The sequence below is a fragment of the Silene latifolia genome, chromosome 9 (assembly GCF_048544455.1).
Source record: "Silene latifolia isolate original U9 population chromosome 9, ASM4854445v1, whole genome shotgun sequence".
NCBI classification, from domain to species: domain Eukaryota; kingdom Viridiplantae; phylum Streptophyta; class Magnoliopsida; order Caryophyllales; family Caryophyllaceae; genus Silene; species Silene latifolia.
Genome location: NC_133534.1, coordinates 193,690,533 through 193,703,970, shown reverse-complemented (window position 1 = coordinate 193,703,970; position 13,438 = coordinate 193,690,533). Strand labels below are relative to the sequence as shown.

The window sequence follows — 13,438 nt, the reverse complement described above, 5'->3', positions numbered from 1 at the left end:
GTTGTTGGGTATTACTTGCCAAATCCCCTATCAACTTCACCAAGTTTTCATATTTATCATCTCCCATGGTATTACTTGCTTGGGGTGGTGGCTCTTGGTTGAAAGGTTGGTTGGAAATTGGAAGAGGAAAGTCATATCCTTGAACTCTAAAGTTGGAATTTTGGTTGTTCCCTTGGTACCCTTGATTGAACCCTTGGTTTTGCCCTTGGTTGTACCTTTGATTATTGTTGTATCCTTGATTGAACCCATTGTTGTTGTTCCATTGATTGAATCCTTGGCCAAACCCTTGGTTAGCTTGGTTTCCTTGGTTTCCTTGGTAAAAGTTTTGATTACCCTTGTTCCCTTGGTTAGCTTGGTTTCCTTGGTAAAAGTTTTGATTACCTTGGTTCCCTTGGTTACCCTTATAATCTTGATATGCTTGAGATTGGTTGGCAAAGTTTTGGTTGGATCCTTGGTTGTTGTTGAATGAGGGTCTAGGTGGACGGTTGGAAAAATTGTTAAATGCTTGGAAAGCATTCACCTCTTGCACATTGTTCCCATCAAAGTTGTTGTAATTGTTGGCACACAAGTCATATGTGTGACCACTTCCTCCACAAAGTTCACAACTTGAGACTTGAGCCACTTCCTCCATGGGTGCCCCATGTGAGGTTGCGGCTTGGTGCACTTGATTTCTTTGAAACTTCTCAAATTGTTTTGTGAGTAAGTCGAGCTTGGCATTTGTCTCGGAGTTGGAGGAATTTTCCTTAGGAAACTTCTCATTCCTTCTTAGCATGTTTCCTCTAGAACCATAGTTTGCTTCCGAATCTACCATTTTCTTGATCAATGCCGTGCCCTCTTCATCACTCGAGTGGTCAAAACCTCCCCCCGCGGAGGCATTTACCATCTCCTTAGTTCTTGGGAGCAAAGTTTGGAAGAATGTTTGAGTGATGTACCATTCCGGTATTCCATGGTGGGGGCAACTTGCTATCAAGTCTTGATAACGGTCCCAAGCCTCACCCAAAGACTCCCCATCCTCTTGTTGAAATGTATGAATCTCATTACGGAGCATCGCGGTCTTTGAGGAAGGGTAATATTTGGCCATGAATGATTTAGCCAAGGCATCCCAAGTAGTGAAAGTATCCGGTGGGTGAATGTTCAACCATCGGTCCGCTTTGCCCGTCAATGAAAACGGAAACAACATCATTCTCAAGGTGTCCTCGGACACCCCATTCTTTTTCATCATTGAAACCTTCCTCTTAAACTTCCGGAGGTGAGCATGGGCATCCTCTTCAATATGCCCCCCGAACAAATCCTTCTCAATCAACCCGACTTGGGCGGGATGCATCTCAAAGTTGCTGGGAGCCAATGCGCCAAAATTAATTGGGTCACAAGCATCATTGTGGTTAGGACGGTTATGGTCACGTAAAGCCATTGGTGGTGGTGGTGGATTTGGTATATGAGAAGGTGGTGTTTGAGGTGGGTTATTTGGAAGTTGGAAGTTGTGAAATGGATTTTCTATTGAAGGCTCAATTGTAATGTTTGGTTGTTGTTGAGTTGTGTTTTCAATGAGAGGTTGGATGGGTGGATTTGCTTGGTTTATGGTTGCTTGAGAAGAGGTTATAACCCTTGCAATGGTCCTATTCCTTAAGGCTCTAAAAAGCCTTTCGGGGTCGGAGTCAAAGAGCAAAGCTTGGTGGTTCCTCCTGGGCATACAACTTGTCAAACCGTAAGACTCCTAGTGCTTTTACACACTAGGGTAAGGCAAAAATCACACACACTCTACAAGAAGCACACAAACTACACAAATAAGCAAACAACAAGTAACTAAGACTAAGCCTAAGACTCTAACTAACTAAGCATAACCTAACGCCATCCCCGGCAACGGCGCCATTTTGATATAGGGATTTGCCGTCACTTCCCAATCAAAAACAATTTATAAAACCAAATAAAAGTAGTATTTATTCGGGTGTCGAACACGAAGATGGCGGGGGTTAGATACTTGGTTTGTTTAAGTCTTTAGTTTAGTCAAACAAAATAAGATGTTGATTTATCTAAAACTAAGATGCAAACAAGTTAAATTAAACTAAATGGGATTGTATTCAATTGATGGAAGGCTAAGGTCTTTGGGTTCACAAAGGGCAATTAGGGGGAGAAACAAGGTCTAACAAGAAAAGGGTAATAACGGTGGTCAAGGGTTTAAGACTAATTTCTTAGTCACCTTAAGCTCCTCAATAAGTTGTCACTTGATCGAGATGAACTAGCTACAAATAAAGCATAAAGACTACCCAATAGCATGAGCACCAAGACGGATCGAATGCATCAAAGAGATGTTCTAACTTTCATTAAAACTCATCTATAAGCACTTCTAAAACTATCTAATAGCACAATGCACAAAGGTAAGCCAAACATGTTAATAAAATGTCCAATTTTCATTGAGGCATTTCCACAAACACTTCAAATGCATTAAGAGTAGAAACCACATAATCACCCAATTCAAAAGGTTAACAACCCAAATTCATCCCCTTAATTACCCAAATTCCCCCTATGACCTTAGATAAGACTACTCACTCATGTTCATGGGTGAGAAATTAACAACAAATTGCAACAATAAACAAGTAAACATTGCAAACATGATAAAGACTAATACTTTTGATGAATAACAATTAAACAACATAAGAAATATAAACAAATGAAAATAATGTAAACAAAAGATGAGAATTGTACCAACAAAGAGGAAAATAACAATCTTGGACAATAATGGAAGAATGAATTTCTTCTAATCTTCAAATACAACCCAATTAACTAATTGTATACTAATGAGAGATGAAGAACTTGCATAAACAAAGGAAGAATTTAACTAATAATTATAGAAAGATTGCAAATTTTATTGAATGAAAAATGAGAAAGGAAATATTAGGGTTCTTGAGTTACAATATTGAGAGAGAAGGATGGACTAATCTAATTTTCTATCTAATTCTAAGGTAAATGGTATGGTAGTGTCGTGTGTGGTAAAGTAAGGTGTTTCTTTCATACTAAAATCTAATAATAATTATAATACTAATAATAATCCCATTACCCCTCCCCTCAATCAGCGACACAAATCCAAACACAAGGACAAAAAGGAATAAAGAAAAGGAAACACGCAAAAGGGGTTGGGAGCCGCCACCGCCACCGGTCAAGTGACCGTCCTGGGAATCCCCGGAAACTTCAACGAATTTAATGGTTCTCCCAGCCGGTGGGGGTGTCGGCGGTCGGTGACCCTACTGGGATGAAAATTTGATGCGATTTGAGCCGTGAGCCGGTTAGGCGGCGGACGGTTGCCGTCCTGGGAAAACAAATTGTGTTTTGTTCAATTGGAGGTGCGGCTAGCTGCTGCCGAGGTCGATTGTTGTTGATGCAGGTGAGTTGTTGACGGATTGAATGCTGATGTGTGGCGAAGGTGAAGGCGGTTGCTGCCGTGGTTGTTGCAGATGCTGCCGGTTGTCGGAATTGATGGAACATGGTTATGAATGACGAAGGGTGGAATGAACTCGGATTTTGATGGCGGAATTCGGTTCCGAGTTTAGGCTGTCCGGTTACTCGGTGATGGAGATGAGTGAAGTGTCGAGTTGATGATGTAGCGGGTTGTCGAGTGAAGAAGGTTAATTGATGCAACTACTGTCGAGTTCAAAGGCGAGGTGGTGGTGAGCATGATGGAGGAAAATTGGCATTTGGTTGTGTGGATTTGCTTGAGGTCAATAATAATGGTGGCTTTGTATTTTACAGTGAAGGTGAAGGAGACGAAAGGGAAGGATGGGTTTGATTTGGGTAAAGTCAAATGTTGACTTGGTTTTGGTTGCTTGACTTGTCTTAATTTCCGCCTCCCTTCAATTTGTTCCTTAATTTCCGTCTCAAATTACTCTTAACTCGAATCTCCTCTTTATTATTCCGCCTTGCCTACACATTAAATTAATATATTAATAAAATAATAGTAATAATACGAAGATTACAATAAAAATACGATTAATTATTAAACATGACTAAGGCGACTAATTATTATAAATTAATAAATAAATGAGCTAATAAGTCGATTAAGCATACAAAATCGAGTCGAATAAAAGGTTAAAGTATGAGTAAAATGACGCTAAAATACGAGTTATCAATCATCTGCCTCTATATCGCTATCCCAAATATCCTTTGAAGCATCACTTAAACTTGGATCCATGAATTCGTCTTCCTCACTCTCAAGCTTCACCGTGTCACCTCCACAAGAATTGCCACTCTCCTCCCCTTTGCGACCGTTCGCCCCTTCATTAGCCTTCTCCGAGTTGGGAAAGAGCAATTCCATTTGAGCCCATGAGGGGAAAGCTCCTTCCTCACTAATCCGTCCTTTTTGAGCCATCTCATGGTATTGAGGGTAAAGAGCGTAGTAAGTGTCCACGGAGGTCTCATATTGACGGTAGTGTAAATCTTGCAAAATTCCCGTGACAAAGTCGTCACGGGGGAGGATGAAGGGATTTGGATGGTTATATGGTTGGTAGGGAAAGGGGTAAGGAGGCACTTTTATCTTCTCATTTTGAGTTTGTTGTTCTTGTTGTTGTGGTGGTGGATTTTGTGGTGGTGGAGTTTGCCTTGTTTGACTTGGGATGAGGTAGGAGGGCATTGGGGACAAGCTTCCTCTTCTTGGGGAGATCCGTGGTAGATCGGTTATTGGGAGATAGATCGGATCGCTCCCTTTTGTCAACCACTTTATCCTCTTATCTACCCCCTCAAGGGTTATCCAATGGTGTTGGACGACAAGGAGATCTTCATTAATTCTCGTGCTCCCCGTAAGTGGAGTGTACTCATTGTTCTCATTGAACCTTGGGTTAAAGTGCTTTGCAAGTCTAGTTATGAGTCCACCATTCACTATGTGCTTCATTCCATCATCATCCCCATTTCTAAACCTTGCCCATTTCTCTAGCAAAACTAGAGGTGCATTGAAGTGATACCTATCTCTCCCTTGAATGTTGAGGTATGATTCCATAAATACAAGGTCCAATTGGTTGACGATGGCCGGATATCGGCGGGCGAAGAGAGTACCCGAAAGAAATCGATATGTAAGCCTCAAGATCGGGTTTTGGATGTGAAAAGCAAGACACTCTTTAGTAAGAATGAAATCCCGGCCCGTCATGGCCCTCCACAATGGTGCAACATTATACTTTTTGGGCCTTGATGTTCGGGTAGGCGAAACATCAAGTCCGAACACATTGGCAAACTCGACAAGGGTCATCATCCTAGAAACATTCTCCAACCTAAACTCTATGCATATCACTTTGTTTACGGTTGTAATCTTCAAAAAGCTTAAGAATTCTAGCACAAGGGGCCGATAGGTTGGTTCATACATGCGAAAGAGAGTTGAAAGACGAAAAACCTCAAAGAGTGCTTCTACTTGGTGAAAAATCCCAAGCTTTCTTAAGGTAGCATGACAAAGAAATTTAGTGGGAAGAATATTCTTACTTAAGAGTCGGTGGAAGACCAATCGCTGCACATCATCAAGGAATTCCACATTCGAGAAATTATCGAGCCTTGTGAGATCTACAATCTCTACATGTTCCCTTCTAATGGTGTTGAGATGTGAGGTAGAGGAACTTCCCACCATCCTTGGTCTTCTTGCACTTCTAAAGGAGGATCTCCTTGGTGCCATTCTTGCTTCTTTTGTTGGGTTCTTTTGATTTGAAGATTGCTAAGGATGTTCCTTGTTGATTGAGTATTGGAAACCCTAGAAAATTGGGGATTTTTGATTTTGAGGGTAAAGAGAGTGATTTGGATATGTATGGGAGTCATAAGGAGGTGGGTTTTATAGGGTAAGTGGAAGGGATAGTGATGTGTCAAAGTATGTGTGGTGGGGGTATTTTAATTAGGAAGAAGTCGGGTCAAGACGCTGTGAGAAGACGAGCGGATTCGAGGTGAAGACGCTCGGATTCTTGCTTCACGGGACGGGCGGATTCTTCACAATCCGCTCGGATTTTGCCACAGAGGAAATTCCCAAAATTTTGACGCCACAAGACGGGCGTCCCGAGCATAAGACGCTCGGATTCGTTTAAGGTGGGACGGGCGTCTTCTTGAGAAGACGGGCGGATTCTGATACAGAGATTTTCCTTGAAATGCATAGGTGAAAAGACGGGCGTCTTTCTTGAAATCCGGCCGGATTCCAGAAGACGGGCGGATTCCTCACAAGACGCTCGGATTTGACCTCAGTCCAGAAATCTTCAATTTCTCAGCGCAGCTGGACGTACGGTTTCTCCCCTATACGCCCGGATTCTGACAAGGCGGCCGGATTCTCGGGAATCCGCACGGATTCTGGCTGCGAATTTTGACTTTCTTTCCTTTCTTCAATGCGTCCCCACACTCGAGGATTTACTCCTTCCTTCATTCAAAAACTCATTAGTGACCCTCCCTCACTCACGCTCATGAAAAGAGTTTATGCTTTTTATTAAGACAAATGCAATAAATAAATACAAGTTAGAGGGTTAGTATATTTACAAGTGGTGGTTTAGGGAGGACTCCACCAAACTCTCCCTTAGATGGTCCTTTCATGGGGGAGGAGGCCCGAGGTAGGTAGCCTCGACCTCTCCAACAAACGCTCCTTCATAGTAAGGCTTCAACCTTTGACCATTTACCTTGAATTTGCTTCCATCGTCCGCCTTGAGTTCGAAATCTCCATATTTTCCAACTTCGGTTATCACATAGGGACCCATCCATCTAGAGTTCAACTTTCCCGGAAAGAGTCGGTAGCGGGAATTGAATAGAAGGACTTTGTCTCCCTTGTGCAAGGCCTTTTGTCTAATTCTTTTGTCATGAAGCAATTTTGTTCTTTCTTTGTAAATCTTTGCATTCTCATAGGATTGTAGTCGGAATTCTTCCAACTCTTGGATTTGAATCATCCTCCTTTGACCGCTCAATTTGAGATCAAGATTGAGTGCTCGGATTGCCCAATAAGCTTTGTACTCCAATTCGATTGGCAAATGACATTCTTTTCCATATACAAGCTTGTAGGGGGAGGCTCCTATGGGAGTCTTGTAGGCCGTCCTATAAACCCAAAGAGCATCATCAAGCTTTGTGCTCCAATCTTTCCGAGTCTTGTTCACAACTTTTTCAAGGATTTGCTTGATCTCTCTATTTGAAATTTCCACTTGACCGCTTGTTTGAGGATGATATCCCAAGCCGGTTCGATGTTGAACACCATATTTGGTCAAAAGGGATGCAAGATTTTTCTCATGGAAATGTGTTCCTCCATCACTAATGATTGCTCTAGGAACTCCAAATCTTGGGAAAATTATCTTCTTGAAAAGCTTGGTGACCGTTTTTGCATCATCATTTGGGGTGGCAATTGCCTCCACCCACTTTGAGACATAATCGACGGCCACAAGGATGTACTTATTCCCATTGGATGTCACAAAGGGCCCTTGGTAATCAATTCCCCAAACATCGAAGATCTCTACCTCTAGAATGCCCCTTTGCGACATTTCGTTCCTCCAAGATATATTCCCCGTTCTTTGACAAGCATCGCAATGAATGATGAATTCTCTTGTATCTTGAAACATTGTAGGCCAATAGAAGCCCGATTGGATAATTTTTGCAACGGTTCTCCTTGCTCCATGGTGCCCACTGTAGGGTGATGAATGACATCCTTCCAAGATTCCTTGGATTTCCCATTGAGGGATGCATCTCCGGTAGAGCCCATCACTACACTCCTTGTAGAGGTTTGGGTCATCCCAAAAGTACCTCTTCACTTCGAATAGGAATCTCTTCCTTTGGTTGTGGTTCAAGTTTGGAGGGAGCACTTTTCCAACAATATAATTGGCATAATCGGCAAACCATGGGGTGATGTGCCTTTCAAGTTGTGTTTGAATAGCCATCAAAATATCGTCGGGAAATGAGTCATTGATCGGGGTTTCTCCATTTTCATCATGAAACCGGATTCTTGACAAGTGATCCGCCACTACATTCTCGGCTCCTTTCTTGTCTCTTATTTCCAAGTCAAATTCTTGAAGAAGCAAAATCCATCTCAACAATCTTGGTTTTGCCTCCTTCTTTATCAAGAGATGTCGGAGAGCACGGTGATCCGAAAATACAATTACCTTGGATCCAAGCAAGTAGGAACGAAATTTATCCAAAGCATATACAATGGAAAGAAGCTCCTTTTCGGTTGTGTCATAATTCACTTGAGAAGGTTCGAGGGTTTTGCTTATGTAATAGATGGCATGAAGAGCTCTCCCTACCCGTTGGCCAAGAACCGCTCCAACGGCGTAGTTGCTAGCATCACACATAATCTCGAAAGGTAACTCCCAATTCGGGGGTTGAATGATTGGTGCCGAGATTAATGCTTCTTTGATTCTATTAAAAGCTTCAACACACTCGTCAAGAATTGGAATTGGGCATCTTTAAGCAAAAGTTGAGTGAGGGGTTTTGCTATTTTCGAAAAATCTTTTATGAAACGACGATAAAAACCCGCGTGATCGAGAAAACTTCTCACCCCTCTAACATTCACGGGAGGTGGGAGTTTCTCTATCACCTCAACTTTAGCTTTATCGACCTCGATGCCCTTTTTCGAAATCAAGTGACCCAAAACGATTCCTTCATTGACCATGAAATGACACTTTTCCCAATTTAAAACAAGGCTAACATCTTCACATTTTTGCAATACAAGAGAAAGATTATGCAAGCATGAGTCAAAGTCCTTTCCATAAACACTAAAATCATCCATAAAAACTTCTATTATGGTTTCTAAGTAATCGAAGAAGACACTCATCATGCATCTTTGGAAAGTGGCGGGGGCATTACATAATCCAAAAGGCATCCTCCTATATGCAAAAGTGCCATAAGGGCATGTGAAGGTGGTCTTATGTTGGTCATCCGGGTGTATAGGGATTTGGAAGAATCCCGAATACCCGTCAAGGTAACAAAAGAATTTGTTAGAGGCTAACCTCTCAAGCATTTGGTCAATGAATGGTAAGGGGAAGTGATCTTTTCTTGTTGCGGAGTTTAATTTCCGGTAGTCAATGGACATACGCCAACCGGTGATCATTCTTGTGGGTATTAATTCATTCTTTTCATTTGTCACTACCGTGGTACCTCCTTTCTTAGGTACCACTTGGACGGGGCTAACCCACAAGGAGTCCGATATGGGATATATGATTCCCGCATCAAGTAATTTCATGACCTCTCCTTTGACAACTTCTTGCATGTGGGGGTTCAATCTTCTTTGGGGTTGAATGGTAGGTCTATGGTCGTCCTCTAGATGAATTCTATGCATGCAAAAGTCGGGACTTATCCCCTTAAGGTCATCTAGACTATAACCTATAGCCTTCTCATGTTGTTTCAACACATCAAGCAGTTTTCCCAATTGGTCATCATCAAGTCTATCATTAACAATCACGGGTTTGGTCTTTGATTCATCAAGGTAAGCATATTTCAAATTTGGGGGAAGGGGTTTCAAAGTAGGAGCTTGTACCTTACTTTCTTCCTTTGGAGTTTCATTGAGAATTTGCTCCATCTCCATTAGACATTCCATTCTCATAGCATACTCAACTTCACTTTCATCAACCTCATCATATTCAAATCCCATGATGGGTTCCTCTTGCTCTTGAGTTTGTAGAATATCCTCTAGGATGGATTGCTCATCCTCTATGGGTTGACATGCTTCTACTAGAATATTATGCACCAACTCGGATTGTGCACGAGTAAGTTCCTTGTTAGCTAGAGCGGCCTCAAAGAGATCCACCTCCAACTCCCAATACATGCTCTTAGCCTCACTTGCTTCTAAGGCTTCTAATGCTTGCATGGGATCCTTGAAGTAAGGGATACTCAAGTGGTCCTCTACAAAACAGTCTACGAAATCCATCTCGCAAAATATCAAACAACTCGAAAAATGATTAGAACAAACCTTGAGGAGTGTTACTTCCTCAAGGCGAAGAAAGACACAACTAATAACAAAAAGGAAATCCAAGTCAAACAAACACCGTCCCCGGCAACGGCGCCATTTTTTATGCGATCCCGCTAAGTGTTCACAAATTAAGATGTGGTCGTTGGTCACGGTCGAATCAAAACACAATTTATAGCTTAACAAGCAACTCTACAATTAGTAAAGAGGCAAGTACAGGTCGGATCCCAAGGGACGGGAGTTGAAATGAGATTTCTATTGTAACTAGTGGTGTCTAAGGGGTGTCACAAATTGGGTTGATGTAGAAGGTTACTAAACTAGAATAACAATGAAAATAAACAAGCAAGATGAATAAAAAGGGGTGTAAACAATTGATTAAAGGCACTAGGGTGTCATGGGATCATAGGGGAATCATGGGATATGATCATACAAACATGTTCTCAAATTATAAGCAAGCAATTATTGTTGTGATGGATTGAGTTGGGTTATATCTTACAATCCTAGGAAAGTTTGGGTCTCGGAGCCGAATCGATTAGATTGTACAACACCTACAAGTCGACTTAATCTTCCCTACTCAACAACATGCATGGTCTAATGAGACTCGAGTTGGGTTATGTCTTACAAGTCTCATTGAAAAGATAGAAGATGATAGTAAATGCAAGGATTCATAGGCTTAGCATTTCATCAAATATAACATGTGCATGAGTTGAGATCAAAACAAGCAAGCAAATAAAACATGAAAGCATATTAATTTAAGCATGAATCATTCCCCATGTTGGTTTCCCTAATCACCCATTAACCCTAGCTAAGAGACTACTCACTCATTATCATGTTGATCATGCTAGCAAGGTTGTCAATCATACCAACAATATGAAACATGATGAATAAATGAAAGTAATTAACAATAATTAAAAAGGGATTAAGAGATTATACCTACTAATGATTCCAATAATAAAGCAAGAATAATAGAAGTACTTGATGTTTGATTGAGAGGTTGTCAATCTCCCAATAATAACCCAAATAATCTTCAATTACCCAAAATAAAGGATGAACAAGAGAGAGATTAAAGAACTAAAACTTGGATTAAAACTTGATTAATACTTGATTACAATATTGAAGAGAGATTTGATTGATATTAACTACACTAATTATTGATAAGAAGAACATGCTCCTCTAATTAGCCTAATGGGGTATTTATAGTGAAAATTAGGGAGGATGCATTAGGGTTAACTAAGGGCTAAACTAGTAATTACACTTTTTAAGTTGAGCAAGGAGGACCCGGTATTTTCTGAGAGAAGGGCTTCTCTTTTCGTAGCTTGAAGAAGACAATCCGTGCTGTGAAGAAATCCGGGCGGAATAGGGTCGGGACGGGCGGATTGCACCGTTGGAATCCGAGCGGATTCTGGGGAATCCGGGCGGATTGTTGAGGGGGAATCCGAGTGGATTCAGGCAAGGACGCTCGGATTGTGCAGGGGCTGGACGGACGGATTGTTGACAATCCGCTCGGATTGTCAGTCAGCATCAATTCTTCTTCTTTTCTTCCCTTTTCTTCATAAATTCCTTGGGGATTTCTTTGGGGACTCAAGGATCTTTCCTCAACATTGCTCTTCTACTATGATATGTACAAAGGCCTTCTAGTCTTGTCTCTCCTTGATGCTTGGTCATTGAATTCGATCAATTTAGTCTCGTTTTGCCATGAAAATGCAAGATTCTTACTCCTTTCCTACCAAGGGATCAAAATCTCAAAGAATATGCAAAACAAAGAACTAAAGATAAGAAATGACCCAAATAAACACTAAAAAGCATGGAAACAAGGCTAATTCGGGGGCTAAATATGCGCCAATTATGGTCACATCAGTGGTATTGTTGTGTTTTCTTCTTGTGTTGTGTCTGCCGTGATCCACTACGGTGAGCAGTCGGTCTTAGCAAGTTGATGTCTAGATCATAGTTGGGTGCTTGGAGGAACGAGTCTACGGTGAGTCATGGCAGAGATAGTATCATATAGTTGGTAGTTGTCACAAGTTGTATCTTTTCTTTGGTTAATCACTTGTAAATAAACATAATTGTTCTTTTATTGACATTTGATTATTATTGTTCCTCGGGCAACTGGGATGGTAACGCCCTTATCTGCTGGGGAAGGTCTTGTTAAGGCTCCTTGGTAGATGGGGGTGTTACAAAGTGGTATCAGAGCGACGATTTTGGAACCTGTATTTAATGAGCCTAATGAACGTAGTGAGTCTAATAAAATGAACCTGGTGTATGTATGTTGGGACCCCCGACAGTTGCTTGATTTTGGGTGAGAAGGCGCCCTCATTTCAAAATCCTGGCCCCAATATGCTTAAGCCAGCCACATCGAATGGGAATATTGAGTCGGGAATTGTGTGCGTATAGTTGTGTGTGGTGTATAGAATAGATATGGTGTGTTTGAGTCTGTGGTAATGTCTGGTGCGTGCAAGTAGTAGTGATAAATCGTGTAAGTGTTGTGAATCGTTGGAAGTGTGTGTGTGTGTGTGTGTGTGTGTGTGTGTGTGTGTAATGGGAGTAGTGGAAGTGTTGATAGTTGCATACGAGTATCTGATAATGTGACGGTGATAATGGGTTGTGAATATTCACATATGCCTTAGTTAGTATTAATTGACATGTAATGCTGTGGAATATAATGAATGAATGTTGTTGCGTACTCCTGTGAATAGGCATACTATGTGAGTTATCTTGTGGTTGTCAGATTGTTGTGATATGTTGTGATGTGTTAAAACTTTGAGCAAACATGAGTAGTAATTAGTAGCTATATTGCCAAATGGAATGCTTAATGTAGTGTAATCACATGTTGAACGATTGAATTTGAATATGCGTAAGTGAGAGTAGAATAATGTGCTATTATATATATGTTCATGTGAGTTGAAGCAAGTCATAGTTGAATTGTTTTGTAAAATGTTTGATATAGGATAGAGTAATATGTACAATATTCGGATGAGATAGTTGTGTTGCATTTGGGTTAGTACTAATGGATCGTAATTGGATAAAATCATCAGTGACGAGTTCAAATACAATTTGGACTCAGAACGAGCTGTTGTTTTGCAAGAATTATTAACCGAATTCGTCACTTTTGACCTTGTTCCTAACCTTATCCGACCGAGTACGAGTGCCTACCCGACCGAGTAGACCTTACTCGATCTAGTAATTGGGTTATTAGATCGAAACCGTTGGAACTGCCAGCGGAAACTCGATCGAGCAACTCCAACTCGATCGAGTAGAGGCGACTCGATCGAGTAACCGAGTAACTCGACCGAGTAGGTTGCTACAGTACCCGTACTATAACGGGATACCTATGCTTTCTCTAATTCATTCATTCTTCCTATTTATTCTTACTTCAACCCTAAATCTCTCAAAACTCTTTCTCTCAAAGTTCTTGGCGGAGATTGTGCCTAATCCTCTTGAAAACTTCTTGTTAATTCATTCAAACCCTTTGCAAATCATTCAAGGTAAGATTGTTACTCTATTTGTTTTTAATCAACTAGTGGCATGTAAAAGTGTTAGTTTTCTGAAAAATTCGAT

General features: G+C 41.1%; 1 non-coding gene across 1 annotated transcript; it reads left to right on the top strand.

Annotated features, from left to right (window-relative positions):
- The first annotated feature begins 941 nt into the window (after nt 1-941).
- Nucleotides 942-1,048, top strand: LOC141603453 (small nucleolar RNA R71). Its single transcript, XR_012525328.1, has one exon. It is a non-coding gene; the product is annotated as a small nucleolar RNA R71 (small nucleolar RNA).
- The last annotated feature ends 12,390 nt before the right edge of the window (nt 1,049-13,438 follow it).